The sequence below is a fragment of the Gracilinanus agilis genome, chromosome 3 (assembly GCF_016433145.1).
Source record: "Gracilinanus agilis isolate LMUSP501 chromosome 3, AgileGrace, whole genome shotgun sequence".
Taxonomy (NCBI): Eukaryota; Metazoa; Chordata; class Mammalia; order Didelphimorphia; family Didelphidae; genus Gracilinanus; species Gracilinanus agilis.
Window position 1 is genome coordinate 673,680,669 of NC_058132.1, and position 16,135 is coordinate 673,696,803.

Sequence of the window (16,135 nt, forward strand, 5' to 3'; positions counted from 1 at the left end):
AATATACTGTTATATAAAATGATGAAATTCAGAAAAAATACTGGTAAGATTTATATGAATTGATGCAAAATGATATGAGAATAACTGAGAGAACAATCTATATATTAATTGCAATATTATAAAGATAATCTAATTTGAAAGACCTAGTAAATTTGTCCAACACACTGACCCATCACAATTCCAAGTAACTCATGATGAGATGTACTATCCCCCTGCATATGGAAAGTTGATGAAAGAATGATAAGTAACATATGTTTGCATCTCTTTTTTCTTCTTTTTCTTTCCTTTGGAACATGGTTAATGCAGAAATTTTTTCTGTGTGACTATAAATATTTGTAATGGGTTTGGTTTTAATTGACTTGTTATTTAGTCAGAGGGGGGTGAGGAGAGAAAGAATTTGGATCTGAAAAAGAATTAAATAGATTTTAAATAAAAGGGATCCCATTATTCCTTCCCATCCCAACCATCACAATTAGTCCGAATCTACCTCTTCATATCTTCTACCCCATGTAAGTAGTTTAATTTGATGGATAAATACTTATTGAACATGAATAATAAAAACTTATTACCATGAGTAAAATAGTATTACCCTTAGAATATGAATACAGAGATGAAAATTAAATACCATGTCCTAAAGAAGTTTATGTTCTACTTGGAAGATATTACAGATAAATAAATAAGGGAGTATAAATTTTATAACAAGAAAGATCAATGTTATGTTGTGGGAAGAGGAAAAGACAAACAACTAATGGAATCAGGAAAGAATGTTTGGAGATGTCCCTAGAACTGAGTCTGTAGGTTTTTTTTTAATTTTATTAATAGAATTTATTTTCAGGTGTTTCAGCTCCTCCCTTCTCTCCCCATACCATAATAAAGGCATTATCTGGCAAACAGATAATGTATATATAATGTCTTTTGTGTTTCCATTTTTTTTTTCAGTTCATTCTCTGGATGGAGGTGAACATCCACAAACTGTTCTTCAAATATTAAATCTGTACTGAATATAATGTTCTCTTGTTTCTACTTGTTCCACTTTTCATTCTCATGTAGTTCTTCCCAATTAAAAAATAATCTACTCATCATTTCTCATGATGCTATAGTATCTCATCACAATCATATATAGCCTTTCCTCATTTGAGGGACATTTGCTCCATTTCTAGTTCTGTGCCACCACAAAGAGAGCTATTATAAATATTTTGGAACATATAGATTCCATTTTTTCTCCCTAATCTCCTTGGGAAACGGATCCAGCAATAGTATTAATCTAGGTAGAAACAGTTTTATAACTCTCTGGATAAAATTCCACATTGCTCTTCAAAATGGTTGGATTAATTCATAGTTCCACCAACAGCATATTAATTTCCCAGTGTCTCCACATCCCCTCCAACATTTGTCATTTTGCTCTTTTGTCACATTAGCCAATATGTCAGATATGAGATGATACCTCAGAATTGTTTGGTTTACATTACTATAATAAGCTGTGTTTTAGAGTATTTTTCCATATATCTTTATGTGCCTTTTATTTCTTTATCTCAAAACTGTTTGTTCATATCTTTTTACCCATTTATCCATTGAGGGACCAGTCTGCAAAGATTTTAACAGACAGGTTGAGGAGCAAGCATATCCAGGTATAAGACAGAGTTAAGGCAGATCTATCTTGAGTAGTGGTCCTGGAAGGACTTCCTGTAAGACTGTATAGTCTATCCCTAATAGCATGTGGTCATAGAACATGAAAAATCAATTCTCAGAACTAGAATTACAAACTCCTAAGAACTGTCTGAGATGCAGCTAGGATGTGCAATACATAGAGTGCTAGATTTGGGGTCAGGAAGACTCATCATTCCAAATTCAAATCTGGCCACAAATATTTACTAGATGTGTTATACTGGACAAGTCACTTAATTCTCTTTGCCTCAGCTTCTTCATATGTAAACTAAGATGGAAAAGGAAATGGTAAAATTATTCCGGTATCTTCACCATGAAATCCCTATAAAAGATCGAAAAAAAAAACCAGAATCATCTGAATTAATGTTGAAAATCACTAATAATAAAAGAAATAAACATCGAAACAACACTGATGTTTCACTCCCAAATCCAATAAATTGACAATATGACAAAAGGTGATATTGATCAATTTCAGAGGGTTGTGGGAGGACAGGCATCCTATTTATTGCATTGTTGATGAAGCTTATCAACTAATACAACCATTTTAAAAAACAATTTGTAATTATACAGTTAAAATAACTAAAATGTTCAAACCCTCTGACCTAGAGATTTCACTTCCAACTTTATATACATAAAAGATCATTGATTAGAAATTTCTCATATACACCAATATATTTCTACACTTTTTCTGGAAGTAAAGACTAAGAGGTGAAGTTGACAGCCATTGATTGGAGAATGGCTAAATAAATTTTACTACATAAGTATAATGGAATATCACTGAGATACAACAAAGCAAGTATCATGACCATAGAGACACTTGGATAGACTTGAATGATCTGGTGTAGAGAAGAAAAGAAAAATAAAATAAAGAAAACCAACTAAAAATCTTCAGTGGCCATAACAATGTAAAAGGAAATAACAGCTTCACAGCAATCAAAGGTGAATGCTGAAGAATTCCAAAGTCAGAGTACATTTTAGGCATTGCTAGAGGATCAGATCTGAGAAACATGAGCAATGAAAGGGAGGGACTAATTTTGTTATATTAGGACTCTCTGCCCTGTATCAAGGGGGGAGAGGAAAAAGGGGTTAGGATTGTCTAGCCCAAGAGCTATTGAGAGAGTTCTCTTCTCCCCCACCTCATCCCTGCCACTTTGGAGGTAGTACAGACCAGCAGTTCCTAGGCTCAGAATGCCTGTTAGGCAGGGGATGCTCATAAGGGTTTTCTTTCAGCACAACATTCAAAGAAGAGATGATTGAGAGGTCCAAGCTCCAGGGATGTGCCTAGTAGAAACTCTCCTAGAGGAAAAATAAAAAGGTGGGGGGAGTAAATATTGTTTATCTTGACAACCAAAAGGGGTTTCTTATATAAATTCAGGATTTAATAGGTAGACAGGCTAAGCCACTGGGAGCAGCTGTCATGATGAAAAGCATTATCAGAGTCCCTATAGAAAAGGTATTCCTGATGTAAAAGGCTACAGGGAAAGACTGCTGAAGACTCTGTGCTTAAATGTCATACAGTGGCCAGTGTAGAGGGAAAATGTCTCTACTTGGATAGTCAATAATATGAATATTTGGCAAGAAATACTCAATATCCTAAGAAAAAAAGAAGATTTAACTCTTATTATTTGGGGAAAGCTACCAATTCTTCTAGATGCAAGGTTCTTATTCAAGGAGTCACTTGATAGATTTCAGAGAGTCGATGAATTTGGATGGGAAAAACAAATCATCTTCATTTTCCCCAATATTGAAGAGAAATTTAGTACTTCTTTCAATTATGAATTTTTCAAGGGTGTAAAATCTTTTCTAGACCTCTGAAAAGGGTCCATGATGTATACAAAATGGGTAGGGACTGCTCTAGACTTTTGAAGTTCTGTTCCATCACTGAATTAGCAGCAAAATTGATGAATTAAAAAGTGAGAGTGAGAAATAAAAATGTGAAATGCTGGGTTCAAATCCAAGCTCTAATCTTTATGAATTTAGGCAAGGCCTTTAATCTTATTAAGCCTCAATTTCCTCATCTGTAAAATTAAGTCCCTTCCATCTCTAAATATGTGACCTTATGATCATCAGAAACCAGTATGCTTCTGCCATTGAGCACTTCATAAACATCTCTTCACTGAACTAAGAACCTGAGCTACATCAATCAATAATAATAATAATGATGATGATGATGATTTTTAAAAAGTGACTTCATCAGGGGGCAGCTAGGTGACTCAGTTGATTGAGAGGCAGTCTTGGGAGGGGAGATCTTGGGTTCAAATCTGGCTTCAGACACTTCCTAAGTGTGTGACCCTTTGTAAGTCACTTAACCCTCTAGTCCTTGCCACTCTTCTTCCTTGAAAGCAATACACAGTATTGATTTTGAGATGGAAGGCAGGGGGATAAAAAATCTATTTAAATAGCATAGTGGAGAGGGTCCTGGATTTTTGAATCAGAAAATCCTTGATTCAAATTTCATCTTAGACATTTACTAGCTGTGTGACTCTGGGCAAGTCACTTCTGGGTGTCTTGGTGTAATCATTTGTAAATTCAAAATAATCATCCCACATCAACTTGCCTAGGGTTGTTTTAAGAAAAATCCATCCTCAGTCTTAAGGAACTGCACAAAGATGTTCTAAAAAGATTCTAAATAAACTTTTAAATTGATGCCATAAAAAATGTCTACCTTTGAAGTCAAAGGTAATGACTAAGAATATTGGCTCTGCGACTTAACACCTGTGTGATGTCAGGCGAGTTACATCTTCAAGTGGCCTTAATTTCCCTTTTTGTAAAATAAAACTCTTGGATCCTATGGCCTCTGAGATCTCTTTAGGATTTAAATCAATGATCCTGAATCCATTTTATCTTCAAGTCCCAATTCATACTTTCTAAAGAAATCTCAGAATCCATTTGCATGTTTGTGTGTGTGTTTTCTCCCCAAATTGATGGCCAAGAGCTAGTTTAACAGATTAATGATCATAGTAACATGTTTCTTATTAGGCTGCTCAAAGTGTAGTAGCCATGAAATAATTGAAGTCGTTTTCTCTAATTTAGTACGCCCAGTTTACAAACTCCAGTTTGGCCTTCACTTGTCGAGACTGATAAGACAGCACTGTAATTCTGAAGCCAGCCATTGCTCCAAATGGAACCAGCTGACTGCAGTAAACATATAAAAAATGAAGACAGGTAACAAAAGTAGAGGGCTTGGTATTTTTCCTCTGGTGATTGTTACCAAAAGCCAAGCAACTGAAAATACTGGTCAGTCAATGAAATCAGAAGTTGTAGGAAACCTAGTGGCTTTATATCATACTGGCATCATATAACCATTGATAATCATTGGAAAAATGCTTCATGTCCGGCCCCTCTTTTGATCATCTTTTTTAATTGGATTTAAAACACCAAGTCCTGATCATCTCTCTTGTCCAAAGTCAGTCTAAAGTCTGTCTAAGGCCACATTCTCCCCCCACATGGCAAAGGGACAGCATTTTCCAAAAAATGGAGTTGGCCTCATGGACTCCTTTGATGTATGACAATATTAATGGATTTGAGGGAGGAGAATAGGAAAAATGGAATAGCCAGGAAGGAGAAATTATTTTAGAATGTAAATTCCTTGAAAGAATGGATTGCTTCATCCTTTATCTTTGTATCCATCCCCAGCACCTAATACATTGCCTTTCACAGAAAGAACATTTCACTATTGCTTGAATAGTAAAGAAAGGAACAAAAGAAATGAAAATCAAAGAAGGAAGGAACATATATCTGATATGATCAATCTCTTGTTAGTCAAAAATCCAAACTGCTGATGCTTTTTAGAAAATCAAACTATGGATTAAAATCCAGTACAGAATTCACTAATGGTTCACTGAAGACCTTGAGATATGAGTAAGTTCATTAGCTGACTCATTTCTGGCTGAACCTGCCATTGGGACAAATTCATGGTGAGCTTTTTTGTGGGAGGTGGAGCAGATTTAGAAGGGGTTGGGGCACCAAAAATACAGGAAGGTAGTCCACCAGGGGAAGAGGAAAGAAACAAGTCCATATCCCAAAATGGAGAAGTGTTCAAAGGAATTATAGAAGGGTACCCTTTGGTGAAAGAAGCTTTCCTTAGCCCCACATGGCAGCATCCTAGAGCCAAACAACATCCTCCCTATACTAGATCTAGCTCTGCTGATAATGTTATTGTTTCCTCTGGCATCTTTTAGCTTGAACCCATTAAAAAATAGAGCCTCAAAAATCAGGGGACCTAGATCACAGAAATACCTTCTCTGAGTTCACTCAGTGGGATTCCCCAAGCTTTGATTGAAAGCCCACATGAATCTTTCCTTTGCCTTTGGCAACCCTGTAGTGGTACATGTTGTCAATTATGCTTCCCAGGGCCTCATGTGATCTAGTCCTCAAGTTAAGAAACAAGAAAAAAGTTTGTCTCTGCAGATGAGCTCATGTAATAATCTAATGCAATGCAAAACACCATTGCAAACAGCATCTTCTATGTGTATAGTGTCATGCTGGGCACTTGGAAAATGAGTTATGTTGCTATTAATAATAGAAATTCACAAGAAAGAAATACTTGGGTAGTATTATAAAATATCATTTATAAATACACAATTTCTTTTAAAAATAAAATACAATATGTTTCAGTGAATTGAGAACTAGACCTAAAGATAGGAGGTCCTGGGTCCAAATCTAGCCTCAGATACATCGTGACTGTGGACAAGTCACATAACCCCCATTGCCTAGCCCTTACTACTTTCCTGTCTTGGAACTAATCCACAATACTCATTCTAAGATAGAAAATAAGGGTTTAAATATATATATATATATATATATATATATATATATTATATATATATAGTACTTGGATAATACTTTCTATTTATAAAAGTTATTTCACGTGTCACCTCATTTGATTCTCCTAACAAACTCTTTCGGGAACTGCCGACTATGAAGGAAATTGATAACCTGATAGTTTTGCAATTAAATCATCTCTAGTAATGGACAGCACCTATTTCTCTGCTCCTTTTATTGGGCCGTACTTGGTTTTTACTTCTTGTTATTCCTTTTGATGCTGAGTTTCAATTTTGTAAGCAACTAAGGATATATTTCTGGTAGCAGGCAGCGCATAAATCTTAAGTAAATAAATGAATGAAAAGGAAGCAAGGGCAAATAGCAACAGAAGTAAGAAATATTCTTGGTAAAGTTAAGGAAATTAAGACTAGGAACAAGAGAAAACTGCAATGACAGGGAATGAAGTTGAAAATGAAAATATATTTGTTTTTCTGGATATTATTGTTCACAGGGGAAGAAGCACCTGTATATTTAACTTTGTATACTGATAGCTTTTGGAATTGAGGGAGAAAAGGAAAGAATAAGTTATAACACAATAGTGGGGGAAAAAAAAGAAAGGGAAAAATATAAGGGCTTAGCTTGATCCCAATGGCCCAAATGAATGGAGCTAAGATATGAAATCAAAAGGGACTCATTGCCAGCATTTGGACAAAATAAAATTGGCTTTTGGATATTTAACTAGGCCTTTTCAATTCTTCTGAGGCAGAGGTTATTAACCGAGGGAGTGTGTCAAGATTTCAAAGGGTCTATAATCTTGAATAAAAAAAAATTCCATTTTTATTTTTGTAATCCTATGTATTTTATTTTATGTATTGAAAAATATTATTCTAAGAAGGGATCTATGAGTTTTTCTATACTTTCTCTGATGCAAAAATAAATAAATAAAAGTTAAGAACCTTCATTCTAAAGGAACATTCCTGACCAATGTATTTCAGAAAACTAATAGATTAAAACTATGTCAGTGCAACTGAACAACCTCATAGATTATTTATATTCCTGTCATTCAATGTCTTTTAGCACATCATATCTCCTACCAATTAATTATGGAAATAAAAAAGTAAATGAAAGCAGTTTTTAACACTATTTCAACATTTAAATAGAACTTGAAGAAGGCAACTGTTATCCATTAATAAACTGCTAGTTGAAGAAGTAGACCAAGCTTTTGACTTGTTAATTGTGCATTCTTTGAACCCATCATCATCTTCTCATTATGTCATATTCATTGTGTCAACTGACTGAAATCAATATTTTTTCTAGAATATTTATTCATGCTGATTTAAACATAAATAGTGCTTGATCATGAAGTTGAAATGATTAGTTCTGAACTTGGATTACTGAATCTGGAATTAATGTGTCCAAAACTGAGTGGTGATATGATTTCTCCAAAGTCATTCAGGTGGCAAGTAGTAGAACTAGCTATAATTCCTAAAAGGCATTCAGATTCCAAACCTAGTCCTTTCTTACACCTTCTGAGACATCTCTTTACCCACTGTGGGTAATTAAATTCCCTTTTCTGTAAATTGTTCCAATCAAGTCTAGTCAACAAACATGTATGAAGTACTTAGTCTCTGCTATCCAGTGTGTTAATGCTAGAAATAAAAACATGAGCAAAAAGATAACCACTTGTGCTTAAAGATTTTACATTTGAAAGGAAAAGGCAGTAAATTTGAGGAATAGAAAGAGATAGGGGAAGAGATGAAAATAGAAAAAGTCCAGGAAAATCAGGAGGACAACCTGAAGAAGAACAAAAACATGATTGGTCTTGGCATCCTCCTTGAAATGAAGGCTCCCTGAGGAACCAGTCCATTAGAAGAAGAGGCCACAGGGGTGAAGGGTACATTCAGTGGAGGAAGATAAGGAATAGAGCAAGTTTTCAGGTTATAGAAGATTTGGGGGAATTGTAGAGAAAGACAAGAGAAATACCAGAGCAGTCTGGAAATGGCGACATGATTGTCCTGGGTTTCTACCTTAAAATGGAAGGTCAGGAATTCTGGAACTTGTTTACACCTTTATTGCTCATTAAGACTTGGTATTTTCTATTATAATTTTGTCTATTCATTATATATCCTATTGGACTATAAGTTGCATGAGGGCACTTGATCATGTATTATCTAAAACATATATATCTCCAGTATTTTGTACTTTGCTTTTAAGATAGGCATTTATTAATGGCTTATTAAAAGGAACCTTATTCCAATTCCTCTACTACTTTTTGATTTAATTAGGATCAAGTCTTCTAAGTTTGTTGAGACTTCTTTGGAAATATAAAAATGAGGACTGGTGCATTTAGTATTTTACGTCCTGTTGGAGATGTTTGTATGAAAGAATGATGTTTGGCCGTGGAAATGTCCTTCTTTATTTCTAACTAGATAGGGAATGATTGTTACTATACATGTTTCATTTGGACTGTATCTAAATTGCATTTATTCCCCCAATGAAATCAACACAGAGACAGCTAAAACAGGCCGAGGGCTTCATCCTCACGGAAGTCCTGCTGGATCAAACTGACTAATAAGCCAGAGGCTGGATGTTTCCGACAATGCATACATGTCACAGAGCTCCTGAAACTCACTCATACAGAATATCTAATGCTTGCCTGGTGAGAGGCTCATTTTTTTCCTAGTTGCACACTGACCCTCAAAAAATTCTGAGTTTAGCAATAGATGGCAACACTTGTGTTCTAAGATCTAAATTTAATTTATTTTTTAACATTAATATTTGATGACAGTTTTAATATTTAAAATCATGCAAGTCTCTAACAAGGAGAGGTAGCATGCATGGAATAGTAATCAGCCGCAAAATATGCACTAGAGCAGAGTCTAAATTATGTTCTCCCTATAAAGATTTAGTTTTATCTAACAATGCCTGGGATGAATCCTCCATTTACTGGTTTGGAGTATGTCTCCATTTTAGACTGGCTAATTATTCTTTTCATCACTCCATATTAATGTTATTTTATATACTATATGTACTTCTTTTGTTCTGTATTTCTTGCTCTTACACCACACTTGCCTCAATCCCCACTAAGATTGTAAGAAAAAATTCTAAGACTCTAAGAAGGAAATTATTTGTTTTTCCTGCATGCACTCCTACTATCCTCCCTCATACATACTTTGAAGAGCCTTCATGTGAAAGAAGGATAAAACTTATTCTACTTGGCCCTAGAGAGAAGAACTATGGACAATTGGGTGAGATTTTCAAAGAGGCCATATTAGGCTTAACATAAAGAACAACTAACATCGGAGATTTAGAAGTAGAGGGAGCCTTAAAGGGGACTGACTCCTATCCTCTCATCTTAAAGATGACAAAACTGGGAAATATATTTGTCCAAGGTCACATTGGTATGATAAGGAAGAGCTAGAATTTGAGACCAAAATCTTTAACAACAAACCCAGTTTCATTTTCATAGTATCATTGGCTCTCTCTCTCCTCCCTATTCCATCTCAGATATTCTTTGATTCTCTGAAACTTCAACTTATTGATAGACTTCAAAAAATGATCCAAATAATTGTTCATTCCATGGCACCATGCTATCAGCCCCATTAGAATAGGCTGTTTTGGATTGGGGTCATGTATCTGAGGACTACTTATTAGAGCTGTTCAAGCAAGGCTTAGAGGATGAGTTGCTCATTTATTTCGACTTTGAATGGGTCATCTTATGGGGACATAAACTGCATTAAATGACATTTGATACCATAAAATCAGAGATTTACAACTACAGGGATTCTTGGAGGTCAAATCATCTTATTTTTACATTTTTAACATACATATTTTAAAATAAACTAACTATTTGCTTTATGTCTATCCCTTTTTATCTTGTTTTAAAATTTTATTATAGTTTCTTTTGTCCTAAGCATCCATTTAAAGATAGAGACCTGAGTGAGCAATGATGTCGTTTTTCTTCAGGCTGCACTTGTCTTGCTCTAATCTCTCTTTACTATTCCCCAGAACTTTCTACAACCTGAAAACTTGCACTAACCCTGAACTTTATACATTGAAAGTACCATATAATCCTGTGGCTTCTCCCTCTGATTTGCTAGTTCTTCCTAGGACCTGTCTCTTCATGACCTGTATGGAATTTTCTTGGGAAAAATAACGTAGTGACTTGCTATTTCCTTCTCCAGTAAATTAAGGCAAATGGGTGTTAAATGACTTAATCAGCTATTTACTCAGAAAGTCTGAGACTGGATTTGAACTCAAGCCTTCCGGGCTCCAGACCCATTTCTTTATCTGCTGAGCTTCTTAGCTGCTTCTCTGTGTATCTCAAGAACTCAGCAAAGTGTCTGGCAAATAGCAAACTGCTCTAAAAATGCTTATTGCTTGATTGGGCATGCTACAAAATATGTTTAATGGTCATTCCAACCCTCTTGCAAAACAAGAGTCTTTGAGCCCACATCTTCTTTGCAGCCTTATTTCTCAGGCTGTGGTCAGGTCACGTACACATTCTCCTTCATGCTGATTGATGGAATGTTCCCATAAAGCCTTCTCTGCTTTCCTTGGCTTCTTCCTGGCTCTATTGAGATGATGCTGATAAATCTCTCTCTGTTACCTGCACATATGTGCAAGCCACCCATAAATCTTGCCAGCAGACTTGTCACATAGCAGAAGCCTCTCTCCATCAGTCATTGTCCCCAGTGTTACTTCAGAGGCAGCATGGTGTAATGGATAGGGAGGGCACTGGATTTGGCATCAAGGAGAGCTGGGTTCAAATCCCACTTAAGAAAGTTATGATAAGTAAAACAGAACAAATTAAATAACCTCTATAAGATTTAGCCTTTTCATCTGAAAAATGAGGGTGTTGGCTTCAATGGCCTCTGAATTTACTTCCAGTTCTAAATCCACCATCCTCAATGGCATGACAACTTACTCCAGGCCAACAGCACAGTTCTACTCAAGACTCTGATTTGTGGATGTTTCCCATCAAGCACTAAGGAATCTGATATCTGAAATAGACAATGATAGTCGATTATTTATGTAGCTTCCTTTTATTCTTTTCTTCCTGGACAGGGGTTCATAACCTGGGGTCTGTGGTCTTTAAACAAATTCATGGAGTCAAGTAGGACTCAACATAAAGAACAGTTAGGAACAAAGATTTAGGCAGAGGAGGTACCTTAAAGATGCTTAGAAAATATTCTGATCCTATGTATTCTATTTTATGCTTTTAAGACATGAGTCTGAGAATTGGACCATAGATGTCATGAGACTGCCAAAAGAGATATCTATGGGATATCCAGAAAAGATTTAGAACTGCGTAGAATTTTTAAAACTCTTTTCTTCCATATTAGAATCAATATTATGGACTAGTTCTAAGGCAGAAGAGGGAAAAGGGCTAGGCAATGGAGGTTAAGTGACTTGCTCAGGGTCACAGAGTTAAGAAGTGTCTGAGATCAGATTTGAACTCAGGTCCTTCTGTCTCCAGGCCTGATTCTCTCTCCACTGGGACATCTAGCTAGTTCCCTGTTTTTTGGCCATCCTTTGCTATTTATTGTATCAAATGATTCCTATTTTAATTATGTCTCTTCCCCTGCCCATCCTTGCCCACCAGATCAGCTCAGACAGTCATCTCCAGCTGCCTTGTGTACTCAATGACTTGCGTGGCCAAATCTATGCTTGTGTCCTCTGGCTTTTATTTTGGTTGCTGATGTGAAGCCATAGTACTTTGCTGAGGTCTAGGACTCTTCCTCTCTTCTTAGCACGCTCAGATATCTTCTTGGAGATGGTAAAGAAAAGGATTCTAGTGGCTTCTGTGAACAGGATCTCCTCATAGGACTTCACAGTGCAGCCAGAGATCTCATCCTTTATCATGTTCCACAAAAGATTAATGAAAAATGTGTAGCTCAAAAGGAATGTCCCCCTTATTGTAGCTTCCTTCCATCAGGTACTGCTTTAAGGACATGGGGTTTTTGAAGTAGACACTGCTCTGGAAATCCTTGGTGGGAGAACACTCTAGCTTGGTCTGAAAATGGTCCACTTGGCTTTTGGACAGCAGGAAGAGCAGATTGAGGTCCAAGAGCTGGTGCATGTAGGCTGCCTTGGGAGTTGCTCTTTATATTAAAAAGAATACAGGGGGCAGCTGGGTAGCTCAGTGGATTGAGAGCCAGGCCTAGAGACAGGAGGTCCTAGGTTCAAATCCGACCTCAGACACTTCCCAGCTGTGTGTCACTTGACCCCCATTGCCTACCCTTACCAATCTTCCACCTATAAGTCAATACATAGAAGTTAAGGGTTTAAAATAAAAAAATTAAAATTAAAAAAAAAAGAGAGAATACATTTGAGCTGAGCCCTGTAGCTCTAGAGAGAAATATCTCAAAAAGCCCATCATCGTTCTATGCTCTACCTAGAATAAAATAAGTTTCCTGAAAGGAGGAGTTTTGTTTTGGGATTTCTTGCATTTCTGTATTCCTGGAACCTAGATCAGTGCCTGGCTCCCAGTAAATGTTGTAATTTCATATTATACCATATCTCATAGCATATAATATCATGTGATGCAAGGTAATACAGCATAATATAACATAACATATCATTGTAATATTCTAGTCTATTCTATAACATAATGTTATATTAACAACATGATTAAATAAATAAATGTGGAAATATCACATTATTTTAGTTGATCAACTAATATACAATTATTTAGCACTTCCAATTATTTCAGTCAATACATAAGTATAGAGTATGTTTACCAGGCACCAGGCGCTGTGTTAACTCAAGGGTGACACAAAGATTTTTAAAAAAGCAACAACAAAACAGTCTCCACCTTCAGGGAGCTTACTTAGAACAACAGGGAAATCAGTAGCTATAAATAAACAAGTTGCGTACAGGGGAGATGAAGGTAATCTTATAGGGGAAGACATTAGGAATTAGAGAAAGGGTGAGCTTGAAGCTGAACTTTTAAAGAAGCTGCCAGGGAAATACCAGTACAAGAAAGGGTCAAGAGTATCATGGGTTAGGAAGCAGGCAGGACAAAAGTATGGACATGGGGAACAGATGTTAATGTTTGAGGAGCTACATGCTGAACAGGGTAGCTGGAGGGAAGAGAAGAGGACATTTAGTAAAATATTAGAAGTTTGGAGAGGGGACAGCTAGGTGGCTCAGTGGATTGAGAATCAGGGTTCAAATCTGGCCACAGACACTATGCGACCCTGGACAAGTCACTTTAACCCAGTTCAATGACATGTTGCCTTACTGAACCTCCAGTGGTACAAGAGAAATGAAAGTTTTCTTGACTCGTATAAAAATATGGCAGAAATGGGGATGTGAATTGTTTTTTTGTAGCCACCATAAGGATCGTTGTCTTTCAGTCATTCAGTCTGATCCAAATTTTTGTGACCGCATTGACCATACTATCCATGGAGTTTTCTAGGCAATGATATTGGAGTAGTTTGTCATTTCCTTCTTGAGATAATTAAGGCAAACATGTTTAGTGAATTGCCCATTTTCACACAACTAGTAAGTATCTGAGGTTGTATTTGAATTCAGGTCTTCTGGCTCCGGTCCTATTTCTATCTTCTGAGCCATCTAACTGCCCCTACTGTAGTGATGGGAACTAATTTATTTTCTTGTGATACCTTCTGTAATTCTTCAAAATGAGAAGTCATCATAGGAGACAAGAGTTTTTTTTGGGAGATGACATGTTAGTTATATTAATAAAGTTTTCCCGAAGATCACATTATTTCGAGATACAGAAAATATTGTCAGATGGGCTATATAGATATCAACAAATTTGGAGTCATTGTACTAAGTCAGACTTTTTAAGTGATGAACCCTTTTCTATAATCTATGATAAAGATTAAAATCCTCCTTTAGCCTCCTAAATTCCTTTTTTAAAGTGTCTCTGAGTCACTTCACTGAATGTTAGTGATAGAAAGAACTTTGAAGGTTCATTTAAATTCAACTAAAAAAACCAAAATATTAAGACACTTTACTACATTTTATGGAAAAAGATAAAAACAATAAATCATCTCTGACCTCAAGTAGCTTACATTTAACTAAAGTAAATATAGTATAGACATAGCTCATTAAATACAAATTATTATTACATACAAGGTTATTTAGTGACAGAGCATGGGTGAAAATCAAATTCCCTGACTTCCCTTTCTCTTAATATTGACATGGATTTTCAAGGCTAGCATTCTGGGAATTCCAAATTTTATCTTTCTGGAAATGATGATACAATGTAACTGAACAACTCATTAGAGATCACTCAGTATGTTCTCTAATTCTGCCTGGCACACAGTAGGCACTGAATTATTGATTGATTGTGAAGATTTTATAGATAGAAAATATTGAGTAAATTCAATTTTACTTTTTCAGTAGTAATGAATTATTGTTGTTTTTAAAAGTTATTCATTGTCTTTAACTCTTTCAGAGACCTTGACAACTGATTCTTGGAGTCTTCCCAAATTGGGTTGATTTTTCTTTCCTTTATATATCCTTGGTCTGGATGGTCTGGCTGTTGTATGATTTTGTTGTCTTTGGTTCCATTTCTACTCCCTCATGTGAATCATCAAGGATTGAGATCTGATAGACTCAAAAGGTTCCACTATCAGTAATGAAAAACATAGTTTACTGTACTTATGAATAATTTAGACATTCTTACAAGATCATACTATTTTTCAACTGCTTGTTGTCCCCCTAGTTTAATTTTTAAATGATCTTAGGAGGATTTAGTTTGACTTGAATAGCAACAATTTGGCAAATTCACTTATTTACAATATCATTTCTTATGCAGCTGACAAATTTTACTTTGTCGGCTTTTGTACACAAGTTTATATTCTGGATTCATGTTGCACTTAAATGCCATGTCTCTCTGCTAGTCAAGGAGATAATGCATTTGCTATTTGATGTAGTCTCTGAGATTTTTGACCTACTACTGACAGTGGTTTTCTATCAGTAAAATTTTTATTGGAAATGTGATTATTTGTGTCTATATCTTTTTTACCCATATGCAATTTTGAGGGTTTAATAGCTCATTTGAATAGGTCAGGTCAAAACTATTTTAATTGTGCACTATATTTCCTGTTAATGTTTATCTTTGCTCAAAGTCTTTACACAAATAAAATTGAAAACATTTCCATATTGGTAAATTATTTCCTTTTTATTAAGCCAATTTTATTTGCTTTAGTATTATGTCCTATAGATATTTTTACTCAGTTTTCATTCTGAATTTACAAAATTCTAAATAAAATGTGCATATATATATATTAGAGAAATAAGAAATTATACAATATTCATATACTCCTACTATACAGTTGGCTTTAAAAGAAATGTAAGTTCAACCTATAGTATTGAAAGCAGTCTTGCTTGTCTTTGATTTTTCTGGTCTTTCCCCATTTCTATGCACTTAAAAATAATGCCTTAATGATTGTCTTTTTCTTTAATTAAAAAAAAATATTTTCTTACCTCTAACCTCTATTCTACAGCACCTCAAAAAAGAAAATAAAGATATGTAGTAAAGTACAAACACACACACACAATGGAAAAAAAACACATATATTACTGATTCTTCCTCTTGAGACTATGCTTCAACAGTTCTCTCTGGAATATCATAGTTAGTCATTGCCAGTCTGTATTTTATAAGAGTTCTCTTTCTCTCTCTCTCTCTCTCTCTCTCTCTCTCTCTCTCTCTCTCCTGTCTCTTATACAC

At 35.5% G+C, this 16,135-nt stretch overlaps 1 pseudogene; it reads right to left on the minus strand.

The window, feature by feature from the left end:
• Positions 1-12,040: 12,040 nt before the first annotated feature.
• Positions 12,041-16,135, minus strand: part of LOC123242064 — a 10,278-nt pseudogene continuing 6,183 nt past the window's right edge.